Genomic DNA, 14420 nt, shown 5'->3' on the forward strand with positions numbered 1-14420 from the left:
TGCTGTCCCTCCTCCGTTCTCCCTTCCCACAGTCTCTATCCCATAGTCCCTCCCCTTCTCCTCTGAGAGATGAGAATCCCCCTACTCTGGCACATCATCAAGTCTCTGCAGGGCTAGGAGCTTCTTCTCACACTGAGGCCAGACAAGACTTCTGGGTTAAGGGAACAGATTCCACAAACAGCCAACAGCTTTAGAGACAGCTCCTACTGCATGAAGAGCAAGCTACATTATGTGAGGAGGGGGCCTTAGGTCCAGTCCATGTATGCTCTTTGGTTGATGGTTCAGTCTCTGAGAGTTCCCACGGGTCCAGGTTAGTTGACTCTGCTGGTCTTCCTGTGCAGTTCCTATCCCCTTTGGGACACTCAATCCCCCTCTCCCCGCCCCAACTCCTCCATAAGAGTCCTCAACCTCCATCCCATGTTTGGCTGTAGGTCTCTGTTGTATCTGTCTGAGTCAGCTGCTAAATGGAGCCTCTCAGAGGACAGGAATGCCAAGCTCCTGTCTGCAGTATCATTAATAGTGTCAGGTCTGGTGCTTGCCCATGGAATGGGTCTCTAGTTGGCCCAGTTATTGCTTAGCCATATCTCCTCAGTTTCTGCTCCTTCCCTGATTCCTGAATTCCTGTAGGCAAGATGAATTTGGGGTCAAAAGTTTTGTGGGCCGGTTGGTGTCCTTTTCACTCCACTTGGGCTCTTGGTGCGCACACCCGTGCTTCCCTTGTAGAGAACATGAAATTGAGTTGTGTGCCGACTTCGATCCCTGCAGCTATAGTCTGTCTTTGAAAGCTGTTTCAGTGCTACGGGCCCTTGTAAAACAGGGTAAGGTTCATCCTGGGCATGGAGTTCAGTTACTCTCGCCATCACAGCTAATGATGCCACACATATGGGACCAGTTCAGAGGCTCTTGGCGTGGCCGCTCCTCTTCTGAGCCCAGGGTTCGGTGATAAAGCTCCCCTAGGGAGATTCCTTTGTCTGGGAATTTCATCTGAGCATTTCATCTTCGTGTCCAAGGAAACCACGTCAGCTGCCTCTTCCCGCTGCTCCTTTAGGGTCCGACACTTCTCCAAAGAAAGATTGCCCTTCCGGCCCAGTGATTCCAGCTCAGCCCTGAGAACACTCAAGCGCTCCTTGTGGGAGTGACAGGACCCCAACAGCTTCTTGTAGTTTCAGTGGGCACCACAAGCCTGAAGGTAACGCTTTAGCCTAACCACAGCTGTGTGATCCTCTCCACAGCAACCAGAGCCAGCCTTCTGGCCTGTGGGTTCTGGACTGGCATCTGATGAGGGAAGGGGGACGTTATGCCTTGCCGTTCTTGGAGCGGCTCTGTCTCTCCTCTTTGGTGTTCTGTCCTGCCTGGGAGTCACTCACTTGCCTCTGTGTGCCACTTCACCATTACTGCTGCCCAGGCTGCCTGTCTTCGTGCCTCGAGCGGCTGCTTGCACCTGCGTGTCATCCTCGCTGCTTGTGCTCTGCCTTCTCCCACTCTCAGTCTGGGTCCTGTCCTTGCTCTTTCTCTTCGTTAAGTGCTCTTCCTCCTCCCCTCCTCCTCCCCCTCCTTCTCCCCTCCTCCTCCCCCTCCTCCTCCTCTCCCTCCTCCCCCTCCTCCCCCTCCTGTCCCCACTACTGGCTGCCTCTCCTCTTCTTGCTGTCTCCCAAACCTTCCGTTAGCCTCCCAGCCCTGATTTTTCTGCTCACACTCTTTCTCTTCCAGGCTGCGCACCCCCCTCCCTTTGTTGCTTCTCCATCTGGGCTCTCTGTGCTTTCTTCTCTTTGTGGTATTTACTTTCCTCCTGGCGTTTAGTGCCTGTGGTTCTCTCCACCTTTGCTCTGCTCTGTGCAGCCTCTTCCTCACTGCTTCCCCTCTCTTCCTTAGCCCGCTTCCTATCTGCCTTGTATGGTGCTTGCTTGTTCTTGGACCCAACTTTCTTGGCCCCAGCTTTCTTTCGAGCCCCACCATTCTGTTATTTTTTTCACATCACCATCTTCCTCAGTGCCCTCGCCTTCTAGACCTCACCTGAGCTGCTAGAGCCTTCTGCTTCCTCCTCACTGCTCTCCTCCAATCCCATCTCGGCAACCAGGTCTTTAGCTGTTCATCTGCGCTCTCAACTACGTCCTTAAAGGCTCTCCTTGGCGGTGCCTTCTTGGTTGTGCTGTCCTCTGTTGGGCATCCTGAGCAGTCTGGACTGGATGGTGTAAAGCTGGATGCTGAATTGAAGCAGAACCTTTTCCTCTCTGGGTCACTTCAGGGAGCAGGAGACCTCCTCGCTTTGATAAAGTCTAGCTTTCCGTCCCTGGAACCAGCATCCGCCTGCAACTTCAGCAGCTCTTCCTCTGCCAGCTGCTTCAATGCCTGCTTCTCCTCCAGTTCAAGATGACCCTGACCCACGTGAGTCAAAAATGCCTGTGGCACAATGGAGTGTGTAAACCTGCTGAGGTCAGGGCAAGCTCCAAAGAAGCTGTATATGAATTCTGGCATCTCGTTTCCTGGCGCCATGCTGTCAGTAAACGTATTTTTAGAATGTAAAGATAGTTATTAGCAGCAAGGCGCTACTGCTCTGCTTTATCCATTATGTTTCCAAAGTATCAGAGATCTCTCCTCAGTGCCTCTAGACATGTTATAATCACAATAAAGAGCCTGAAAAAAAAAAAAAAAACAGTGCCAGGAGGTCGTACCCAAGAGACTTGGTCACTGAGAACACACTACAGTATGGCTCTCAATATGGTAGCCCTGCAGAAATATGCACATCTTTTTTCAAAAAAACCTATCAAATGTCTTTTACTCAACAGATGTAACTATGTGTATCAAAAAATTAGTCCTTTGAAATCACCACTGACTGACCAACCTAACCAAGGTCTTCTAGGTAGTATGTTTGTAAGGTTGATATGGAATTTTGATTTTCAATAGTACTTGAGGGGACTCAGTAATGTATACACTTACAAATATTTAGTTGATCGAGACTGATATCATATTTAAACATATAGCCACAAATTATTTGACACTAGGAACAGAAAGATTAAAATCCCTGTACTTTTGCCTAACTATAGAGCAATGCACTAAAATGCATGTAATAGAAGTGAAATGAATATCTCAATATATTTTTCTAAATATTTATTATATAAGGTAAAACTTTGGTTTTACCAAAAAAAGCATAACCAAAAAGCATAACTTTGGTTATATGTCCTATTTATAGTTGCTCTGAGCCTGGAGGGAGGAGTGAGAAAGACTGAAGGAGTGGCTAGGGGTCTTGAGCACCAGTGTTTCTATCATGGCTCTGTGGAATCTGACACCAGGCACAAAGCATGGGGGAGGGGTGTGCTTCAGCACAGCTCCCAAAATAGCAGAGAAGGAGACACACAGGACGCACTGGAACAAAAAGATACAGAGAAGCAGATCTCACTAACAGGGTCCGTGCACACTCTCCAGAAAATCAATTTTTATAGCTACCTACCCAGACACCAAGAAAGGAAGACCCCACTAAATCAGCAGACATCTCAATGACTGACCATTAGAAAATGCGTCTCAAGCCTCCTGCTACTCCGTACACGAGGTCTTCAGCTACTCGGTGAAAATGGAGAAGGCCTGAGAGTGTGCAAACAGCTAGAGGCCCTGGTGTGACCCGGTGGGGAAAAAGCCCAAAGGCACCACATTAGGTCTCTGATGTAGCAAATGCCTAGGTTCTGTAGTGGAGGACAAAACTCAATAAAGTGATGCATGGGGAAATCCCCATAGTAGGTGTTCAGTAAACGCTCCTTCCTTCTAGGGCAATGGTGCTACTGTGTCAAACAAGGCCATATTCTTTTCCCTTGCCGTGCCATTACAATTACAGCCAAACGTGGGTCCCCTTCGGCTCAGGGCTCTGGTTCCTTTGCTAACCTCAGATGCGTTGTCCGCTAGACCAGCACCCTCCAGCTCATAAACCTTTTTCTGGAAATAGCCTGCTGCTGCTCTCCCTGTGGTGGACTCGCTGTCTGGAATGGAGATGAGACATCAGTTACACTATAGTTGTTATGAGTTGACACTCTCGAGCCTTTACTAGTCTAGGTATGCATTATCGTTCCGTAAGCTCTTGCTGTTTTAGGGTTCTGTGTGAGCTTTTTTTAAAACTGCATTTAGAATCATGTAACATGGCATTTATCTTCTTGGGCCCTACTTTTCCATCCATAGTGAAGACATTTTAATTACATTTCATTATTATACCCAGATTTCAAGAGCTCCCCTTTTTGACTGGATCTTCATCCCTCAGCACTAAAATGTTAGCCTCATTAAACGCTGTTATTTTTCTCTTTATTTCCAGTTCTTTTCAACAACTCTTCCACTCGTCATTTTCTCACTTTTGGCTACTTACAATTCTTCATATTGAGTCCTATGTGGTTTCTGTCATTTGTGACGAGACTAGCTCACCTCACTTACGCCCTGCAGGAGGGGCGGCATCCGCCATTTTGCAGATTAGTCTCCTTATTTCTGATTGCCCAATATTCTAGTTCGTCGTCTTCTCTTCCCCATCCATCTCTGCCCACTTGAAAATGGCTTTTGTGAATGTAGATATGCAAATACCTCCTTAAGATCTAGAATTATAGGATCCTGTGGTAGTGTTAGCTTAATTGGCGGGGATGTTGGATTTCCAGTTTTATGCAGCAGCTGTACCATTGAAATTTCCACCTGTGGTGAGGATGGCTGTAATTTTCCTACATTTTTATACTTGTTTTCTATCTCCTTGAAACTGGCCATTCTAATGCTTTTGAAATGGTGTCGCCTCTTGGTCCTGACCAGTGTTTCTCAAAATAAAATAAATAATAAATAAAAATAAAAAAGCAAAAGCAATCAACCAAACAAAACCTTCAACACTGACTCTAAGGGAAATGTTGATACATTAGAGAGATGCTTCAAAATCTTATCAGCAACTCATTAGAAGGTCACATGCAGGTGCCATTTGTTAGCAAACAATAAACTTAGTATTACTTCAATAATATTTGACATGTGGACTGCACTCAAGAATATAAAAACAAAATATCTCCCTAGACCACGTATATTCTTTTTTTTTTTTCTTTTTTCTTTTTTTCGGAGCTGGGGACCGAACCCAGGGCCTTGCACTTGCTAGGCAAGCGCTCTACCACTGAGCTAAATCCCCAACCCCACGTATAAACATTCTTAAAAAATAAAGTTTATGCAATTTTTTTAATTTTGACAATGAAAACAAAAATTTTCCCTGACACTTATTACAGCAAATGAAACTTGTACCCTTTTAAAAAACAATTTTAGCATAAATCACATTTTTAATATCTTAATTACTAAAGAAAAGGACAGATAAGCCATACCTACTTGTCTAACCAGGAAATGAAGTATTATATATTATTTGTTGTCTACTTTTAGTATATACATGTCTGTAATATATTCAATGGCTGAATTGGAAATGTATAACTGTATAGAAAACCTGCTTATCCTTCAAGTCTTTTTTTTTTTACTATAATGTGATTGATCCCACTGGGTTGCCATCCTGTTTCTTTTTAAACAGCAGATGTTTTCATGTTTTAAAAGGTTTCCCTCTCCAAGTACTAAATCACTTCAGGTTGTACCTCTGTCCCCTCCCACCCTTTGTATATGGGCCACTGTCATCTGCCTGTCTGTCCTTACGTCTTCCTCAAAGCACTGTTTGCCACAGGAAATCTCTGACAGACACGTTAAGTCAAAACTGTATATACTTTCTTATACAAATATCGCCAAATTGTTTCGTTACCAATTTGAGCAAAGTTCAACACCGGTAGGAGCAAATATTCTCCACATGGCATGTATCCAAAAGATCACAGAGTCAGATTCCTTTTGGAATTAGAGTCATCCTCTGCACCTCCAGGCACTAGGTATCTCAGATTTCAGCGCTCTCAGATATTCCAGTCCCTGTTGGGAGACAGAAGAGGCCTTTATGCAGAGCTGTGCACACCTTCCAACAATTTAATCTCTGTTTTCTTTACTGTTCTCAGGATGCTGTAAGCAGTTCCTACGCATTTAGGGAAGAAGTATAACAGGAAAATATCTGTCCACTCCATACAGGTGCATTTCTATGTAAACACTGTGGATCTTTAATGGATACGGAGCCATGGATAGGGAAGACGCTGTGAGGGTCTGGGTCTGGAGGACTGAGAATGCTCACCTATTGGCTCACAGAGCTGTTTGTCAGGAGGAAGCAAGTACAAAGGCCTCCCCTTCAAACCCCCAGGAACTTTCAGACTTTTCTAATTAAAATTGCTAGGTGAACTTAGTAAAATGGTGTTGTTCAATGCTTTAGTCTATATGATTTTGTGTAATGTAAGCAGGTCTCTTGATGGTTATTACTACACAGGGATAGATGATGGTGGGAGATTCCCAACCCTGCGTCTTGGGTCTGTTCCAAAACTCAGCTTGTGGTCACATGATCACATTTGATCAAGAAAAAAAAGTTCCTGTTTTGTACGTTTTTGGGTTTATATATACTTATTGATCTCAATTTTACCAGCTTTAAACATTCCCCTTTCAATTTGTCCTTTTCCTTGCCTTTATAACCCTCAATCATTATGCAAACTTAAATACTTTCTCAGACAACTCGGACAGCTGCTCCTTTCTACTGGTGACTTAAACATCATTCTTTGTCTCTGCGTTTTTGTGGGTACACATTATTTCTCCTGAGTCATTAAAGAATCTACTGAAAACACAGGTCACTTCCCCCTTGGTACTAAGTAGACAATCTTTAAAAGTAAGAGCCCAGAGCAGAAGTATTCATTTTTTTCCTAATGAGACACAGAGACTTACCCTGAGGCTTAGTCAGTTGGAACAAAGTCTCCGACTTTGGAAACCCAGGTAGAGCTCAGCTGTGAGCTCTGACCTCAAGACAAAGCTGCCATTGAATTCTTTCCAGGGCTGTTTTCTGAAGATTCTTTCAAAGCTCCTTAGCCTGGCAGGAGGCAGGACACAGTCGCTGAAGAATGGCACCTTTAGGGCTCCTCTGTGGGCAACAAGACATCTGCCTCAGTTAAATAAGCAGGCAGGAACAAGCACGGGCTGTTTGCGACTTCATTCTGCAAGACAACCACTCTCGCCCTGTTACATTTGCTATCAGTAAGCCCGAGTGCAGCTTCCTTTCTTAGAAAGGAAACCTTTCAGGAGTGGGAGCTCACTGGCAGCTGATAGACTCAGTGGGCCAGCCGCCCTCTTTAGAGGATGGTGAGTAAGCATCTTACGGCCATAGTCCATCCTCTCAAATTGGATTATGTGAGCTTTATGTCATAAAACGTGACAAAACAGATAATAATATTTTCATGTATTTATGATTGAGACACATTTCTTTTTTAACTTAATTTTTATTTGTGTGTGTGTGTGTGTGTGTGTGTGTGTGTGTGTGTGTGTGTGTGTTATCAATATCTATAGTTCCAGGAAACTGAGGCAAGAGGACCTGGAGATTGATACCTGGGGCACACCTCCATTTGAAACTTCCAGCAAGCTAATGGCGAGAATACAGATTCTTTAAAGGTTCCCTCCCTGTTTCAGAGATTCCATCAAGACAGCCCTTCTGCTACTTTCCTCATCACAGGAATGTATGCTTTGGTCAGACCTAAATGCCTAGGCAAAGGGGGTGTCTTGTGTCCTCGGCTATGCTGCTGGGAGCTTATGTCTCCGTGAGGTGTACTCCAGCTGGCCCCTGAGCTCTCGGGCCAGCGGCTTTGTTTGTTCAGTATGGAGCTGACAAGATTTAGCTTGTCAGAGAGCACAACTCCAAATGACGACCTTAGCATTTTGGAGAACTTTATTTACATGACATTAAGCTACAAATGACCTTAAATTCTAAATAGACGTAACGTGTGCAGTTTGTGTAAGAGACTTGTTTTTAGAGAAAATAAATGATGTGACAAGTTTAATTGTGTATGTGTGTGTGTGTTACAGATCAGGCTAGTGAACACTTCACTCAACATTTAAGAATCCTTAATTAAAACCTTTCAGTGTATGATGCTCACATAACAGAATCTAGCAAAGGATCTACAAAATCTAAACATGGTTTTAAGAGAGTGGTGCTGTAGAGATTTGCAGGCCTGACCTTCTGGGTGGTCATGCCTGTAGGCAAGTTCCTTGTCCCTGTTTTCTCAAAGAACTTGAGAACAGAAATTTGGGAGCAGCCTGGGCTGTGTGGCGTTGGCTGAAGTCTGCTTAGCGTGAAGTGTAGATAAAGTCAAGGTCATGGCGCCTAACAGTAGCAACTCTCATCCCTGGTACTGGGATTTCTACAGCTTTCAGGTGCTGGCCAGTGTGTTCTCTTGTCTGTTCTTGGAACCTTCTCCCTCCCCAGTTCAGACCATGTAGAAAGGCTTGGACCTTCTCCCCAGACTGGGGCTGGGGGAATAGGGAGGTCTGGCTTAGCTCAGTGGTGGAGTCCAGAGTGCAGAGGGAGACTTAGATGGCACAGCTCTGTAGGCAAAGGCTTCCTCCGTCGAGCCTCCATCAAAGGCAGGTCTTGATGAGAGAGAGACAGTCCTGGTTCCAAACTGTTTACTGATTGTTCATCATGGAAAATGAGTGCATACCACCTACTCAGGCTTGACCAGAAATTAAATATCTTTTGCAGGAAGAAATGTCCTGGAGGGGAAGCTTATTGGCCAAACCCTCAGGGCCTCTAGATACCTCATTAGCACGGAGAACTCTGTTCTGGTAAATATGACCACAGGTCAAGTTTCTATGTCGAGAGTGAGGTCACATGAAAGGGACCGTGTCGGAAGCAGGTAAAGCTTCTACCATCTTCTCAGAAGTTCCATCTCAGAGGTTCTAGGGTTTCCCACCCACTCAGCCTTACCAAGTTTCCTGGGACGGTCCCCTGCCCCGCAGTCATGGTTCTCCCACTCACTTAGTTGATGAGTGGAGCATTATAGGGTAGGCAACATGGGGCATGAGGATGAAGTAGCCAGTCAGAAGATTGTGACGCATCCCTCTGTCTCAAGTCGAGTCCTCGGTGTACAATGCTGGGCTGCATTTTTATAGGCTGCAGGAAGTCCCTCAATGTTGTATGAACATAAAGTCACCTTCCACTTCTGTCAATCATACGCCTACCAGTGGCCGTGAACTAGACAGGCTGTTGGGAAGGGAAAGAGATGCCTTAAGTGAGACTTTGGACTTTTCACTTTGACTTGGAGGACTTTGTTTCTTTTTTGTTGTGGTGGTTTGTGTAGTTTGTTTGTTTGTTTGTTTTATATCCGGAAGTAGAGTCACCATCTTAAACTTTTAAAAATAAATAGTAATCCAAACGTCGGGGATCATTTAACTGTCACAATACTGCGATCATTATCACAATAATGATCATTATTATTTGACGGTCTGGGAAAGGAACTAGGGCCTCATACGTGCTAAGTAAACCCTAAAGATTGGGCCAAAGCAGTTCCGTCTAAGTTCCTTAAGGCACCAGAACCCCAGGTTTTCTGCAGTGGTGGAAGAAAATCTAGCTTCTCCTTGCTTCAAACATATTTTTTGTTATTTTATGCCACTTTACGGCATTTCTATGTTATTTTTCACACTAGAAAAGTGTAAGATCATGTTTTATTATTGTTTGTTATTTTATTTGTGGACATAAAATCTATCCACAGGGGCCCACAGACCGCGCTAGTCCTGTTTCCTTAACAGTCTCCTGGCGCCCTCTCGTGGCAGAATCTCAAGATGCTTCTTAGGCAAACGCACCCAGACGAAAGGTAGAAAATTAATGAATTAGCCATCCATGCTTTATACCTCTGAGGTTATTGAGCCAGGAGCTTACAATATGATTTGGGGTAATTACAGTACAGATGTAATATATGGATGGCTGTGGTCTTTTTCCTCTCTTGGATACATTTTCAGTCTCTTACTATGATAAAACGTTCTCTTATCTCTTTAATGGTCTCTAAAATCATTAGTTGTGACTTGATATTAATAGATAAGAATGTCATATTTAGTCCTTTCTGTGGGCATATTTGGATCTGAAAAAAGCCCAGAAGGTCACAGAAGCTACCCTCACATTTAGTGCAGAACATTGTGTGGTGAATGGACTCCCGTTCTGTCACTATTTAAAATATCTTATTAATTCTTTCATACATTGTACTTTGACTTTATTCTATGTGCATCTGTGATAGCTAATTTTATGTCAACTTGACACAAGCTAAAGTCGTGCCTCCATAAAATTGAGCTGTAGGCAAGCCTGCGGGGAATTTTCCTAGTGATTGATAGAGGGTTTCTCCTGCATGATGCACTCAGAATTGGATGATACTGGATTTTATGTCTTGTTAGCATCAAAAAACTGCTCAAGGAGACCTAGGTAGGCATGTTGCAATTACATTTCCAACTTGCTACATTTGTGCTAGTCCATAACAAAATGTTACAATTGGGAAATATTCTATTGTTTGGTCTCTGAACTGCAAATTAACTTTTCATTCTGAGATATCGAGGTGCCGCTCTTTAGGGGTTTTTCTGGTAAGGAGACCATTAGGAAACTTCTCTTGGGATCTGTACCTTATGATGGTGTCATCAGCTGGGAGGCAGTATTAGGGCTGTTGTGTGACTCTTATGTCACAAAACATGGAACTTATTCACTAACATGTGTCTAAAGCTTCCTGAGATCTTGCTGGAGTTCACCAAACTAAATTTTGTGCCTGCTGTACCGTCCATAAAGGATCTTGGTCTCAAGAGCAGCTCCTCTTATTCCAATGAGTCATCACATGTACCTGAAGGCGAACCCCTCTCCAACAGGAACCCATGAACTTGATCCTCGACTATAGGAGTCTCAGACAATATGTTCACCTGGCTTTTTCTCATGAATGTAGCTTCAGTCTTTAATGGTTGCCTGTCTCCAAACCAAGAACTGTGGTTGCCATACGATTCTGAAACGTTAAATACCCAACTATGTAACTGAGCCTCCCTTGGGAGGGAGTACAGCAAACGTAGATTTAAAGCATTGGCTTAGAAGTTTAGCTTTATGATGTGTAGCTCTTTTCAACTGTTTACTGTGGTGGTCAACATTATCAGCCACATTTATTGGGACAGAATGTTAAATATTTTTAAAACCTACTTGTTTTAAATGTGTAAAAATTTTGTAATTCCTTTTGCACATGCTGGTAAGATGAGGATTTCCAAGGCAGCAAAGAAAACACAGTCAATTCCAAAATCTTTCTATGCATACAGCATAGAAAAATCAGTTTGATGTCCTAGCACAAGTCAAAACTGGACTTGCTTTCTTTGGTGCCCACAGAGTCTGACTAGTAAATCCCATTGGAGAAACTGAAGGATGTTCTCCAGTTCCCCAGTCCTATCTGTTAAAGGTTTTTGGAGAGCCAAAATACCAAAGACAACAGCAGATTTATATACCACAGGGATTTTATTTTATCAGAATACTCGCATATATACCAAAAATATAGGTAGGGGTGTGTGTGTGAGAGGAGGAGGAGGAGGAGGAGGAGGAGGAGGAGGAGGAGGAGGAGGAGGAGGAGGAGGAGGAGAAAATTGTGCAGTTAGTACTTTTACATTTTTTTATTGATCATTCCATTCGTTTACATCTCAAGTAATATCCCACTTCCTGGTTACCCCTCCACCCACCCACCCATCCCACGTCTGCCCTCCCCTCTCCCCTTTGCCTGTATGAGAGTACTCCCCCACCCACCCACACTCTCCTGCCCCACCTCTCCAGCTTCCCCCTACTCTAGGGCATCAAACCTCCCCGGGACCAAGGGCCTCTCCTGTTCCTGTCAGGCAAGGCCATCCTCTGCTACATATGTATCTGGAGCCATGGATCCCTCCATGTACACTCGTTGGTTGGAGGTCTAGACTCTGGGAGAACTGGGTGGTCAGGCTAGACTATGTTTTTCCAATAGGGTTGCAATCCCCCCTGTTCTTGTAGTCCTTCCGCCAGCTCCCCTACCAGGTTTGCTGAGCTCAGTCTGATGGTTGGTTCCAAGCATCAGCATTTGCATTGGTCAGTTGCTGACCAGACCTCCTCAGGAACCTTTGCACTAGGTTCCTGTCAGCCAGCGCCTCTTGACCACGGTAACAGGGTTGGGTTTGGTGTCTGCAGACATGATATATCCTCAGGTGTGGCCATCCCTGGTTGGCCCTTCCTTACATCTCTGTTCCATTTTTGTCCTTTATTCTTCCTTTGGACAGGAACATTTCTGGGTTAAAAAAAAAAACTTTATGGGTGGGTGGCCCCATCCCTCAACCAGGGGCCATGCCTATCTACTGGTAGTGTTCTCCACAAGTTCTATCTCCCCCTTCTCTGTGCATTACTGCTAAAGTCAATCCTGTTGGGTCCAGGGAACCTCAAGTTTCTCTGGTATCTGGGAGCTTCCAGTGGCTATCCCCAGTTCCTCGTCCCCCCTGCTACCTTTTTGTTGTTGTTGTTGTTGTTGTTGTTGTTGTTGTTGTTGTTTGAGTTCCTGACCTCTGTACCTCTCTCACTTCTCCTCCAGTTCCTGATGCTGCCACCCTTACATCCTCTTCCTCCTTTCTTCCTCCCCGTCCCCTCTCCCTCCACCTCTCCCAATCATCCATTGCTTTTTCTCTCTACTGTAGATTTTTGTCTTTGGAATGGGAATTTATGACCACAGTTCTGAGCCCAAGAAGGGGTAAGAAAAATAAATGAGAAAAGGATAGCAAGGGTGTGGTGCATGCTAATCCTCCTGAGCTGAAGTAGAGAGCAGCACCAGGACAAGAAAGGTGTAAGGGCTCACAGTCATTAACAATGTGTATAGTGATTGGTTACCAGTGGATTTCCCTCCCGTCCCCACCCCCAGAAACCTCACAAAATACAAGAGTGAGTGAATATCTACCAATCAGAGTCCAGAAAGACACAAGTAAATAACTCAGGATACCAAGAACAGTGAAACTGAAGTAAAGTGGGCCAGTGCCCATATGCCTCACTGACTCCCCGGGAAGAAGATAGTCAGTGGAAACTCCAAGAAACACAGTAGCAGGAAGGGTGAAATGTTCTCTGTGAGCGATGGGGTCTGGTCAACAGACAGGAGGGCTTAGTATGGTATGAAGACGCTGTGACTTAGACTGGATCCACAGTCACCCGGGGTGCCCATCAGTGGAAGTTCCAGGCAGATGTTTCTGTTGCCTTTTAAAAATATATATGTTTTTTTCCTTTTTTTCTTTATTAACTTGAGTATTTCTTATTTACATTTCGAATGTTATTCCCTTTCCCGGTTTCCGGGCCAACATCCCCCTAACCCCTCCCCCTCCCCTTCTATCTGGGTGTTCCCCTCCCCACCCTCCCCCCATTACCGCCCTCCCCCCACAATCACGTTCACTGGGGGTTCAGTCTTGGCAGGACCAAGGGCTTCCCCTTCCACTGGTGCTCTCATTCATTGCTACCTCTGAGGTTGGAGCCCAGGGTCAGTCCATGTATAGTCTTTGGGTAGTGGCTTAGTCCCTGGAAGCTCTGGTTGCTTGGCATTTGCTGTGGGTGCAGCAGCCATGAGCAGCTGTGCTTTCTCTAGAAATCAGAATGTCTTCAGCCACGTTTTCAAGTGGTTATCACCAAGCAACAGGCTATAAACACAACAGCAGGAACCTATAGACTTGTCAGGACCCCATCCCACCTCCTGGCCTCAGTAAGAGTGCAGAATGCATAAGGTTCTGTCTTAGACACTCACTGAGTCTCCCAAGTCAGCTACATGTCAGAGGCCAAGTCCAGGGTGAAGTGATGGGAGAGACAAGTGGGGAACTGATGTGTAGGCCACAACCTTCTTCACAGCAGTGGGGAAGTTTTGCCAAAATGCTCCCATGAGAAGAACCCTGAATAAAGCCATGGCTTTGCAATCACGTGGTTTTGTCCTCTTTCTAGGGAAGCGTTTTTGAAATATTCATGTGCTCTCAGTCACAGGTGCATCTCACAGGTATACGTGTTGGAAGCTGTGAATGTTGATAGTGATGTCTGGTACTAGCAACACACAGCCACATCTTGGTAGTCCTTCGGTCCCTGGAATGAGACTTTGGTTTAAAAAGTGTAGTTCCACATCTGGCCACATGATGGCAGAATAGAGCCAAGAAGCCATCCAGATAATCAGAAGTTTATTTGATCTAATATCCTCTCCATGTATTCAAACCCCGAATTCATGGGGCTTCCTGCACTGAACCCCAAAAGATAAAGTGCAAGAATACTAATCTTACTTCACAGGAAATTCTGTATTTTATGTTCTAAATTGCAACACTCTGGACCATTGAGAGCCATCACCCCAGTGTGACTTCATAAAAAATTTCGCTTGTCGTGGCTTACTTAGTCTTATTACCTGTTCAGAGCCAGGGAAGAGGGCCAAGAATGGGAGGATCCAGGTATCTTTGGGGGTCTTCAGAGCCCTTATATTACCGGGAAAGGAAAATGACATCGTTCACTAAATCCTAGATGTTCAGGAATTCCAAAACTTAGGATGTTAAGGCTTAGAACAATG

At 44.8% G+C, this 14420-nt stretch overlaps 1 pseudogene; it reads right to left on the minus strand.

The window, feature by feature from the left end:
* Nucleotides 1-418: 418 nt before the first annotated feature.
* On the minus strand, nt 419-2833 carry Hirip3-ps1 (HIRA interacting protein 3, pseudogene 1; annotated as a pseudogene).
* Between the last annotated feature and the right edge of the window lie 11587 nt (nt 2834-14420).

The sequence above is a fragment of the Rattus norvegicus genome, chromosome 6 (genome assembly GCF_036323735.1).
Source record: "Rattus norvegicus strain BN/NHsdMcwi chromosome 6, GRCr8, whole genome shotgun sequence".
In the NCBI taxonomy this organism is placed as follows: Eukaryota; Metazoa; Chordata; class Mammalia; order Rodentia; family Muridae; genus Rattus; species Rattus norvegicus.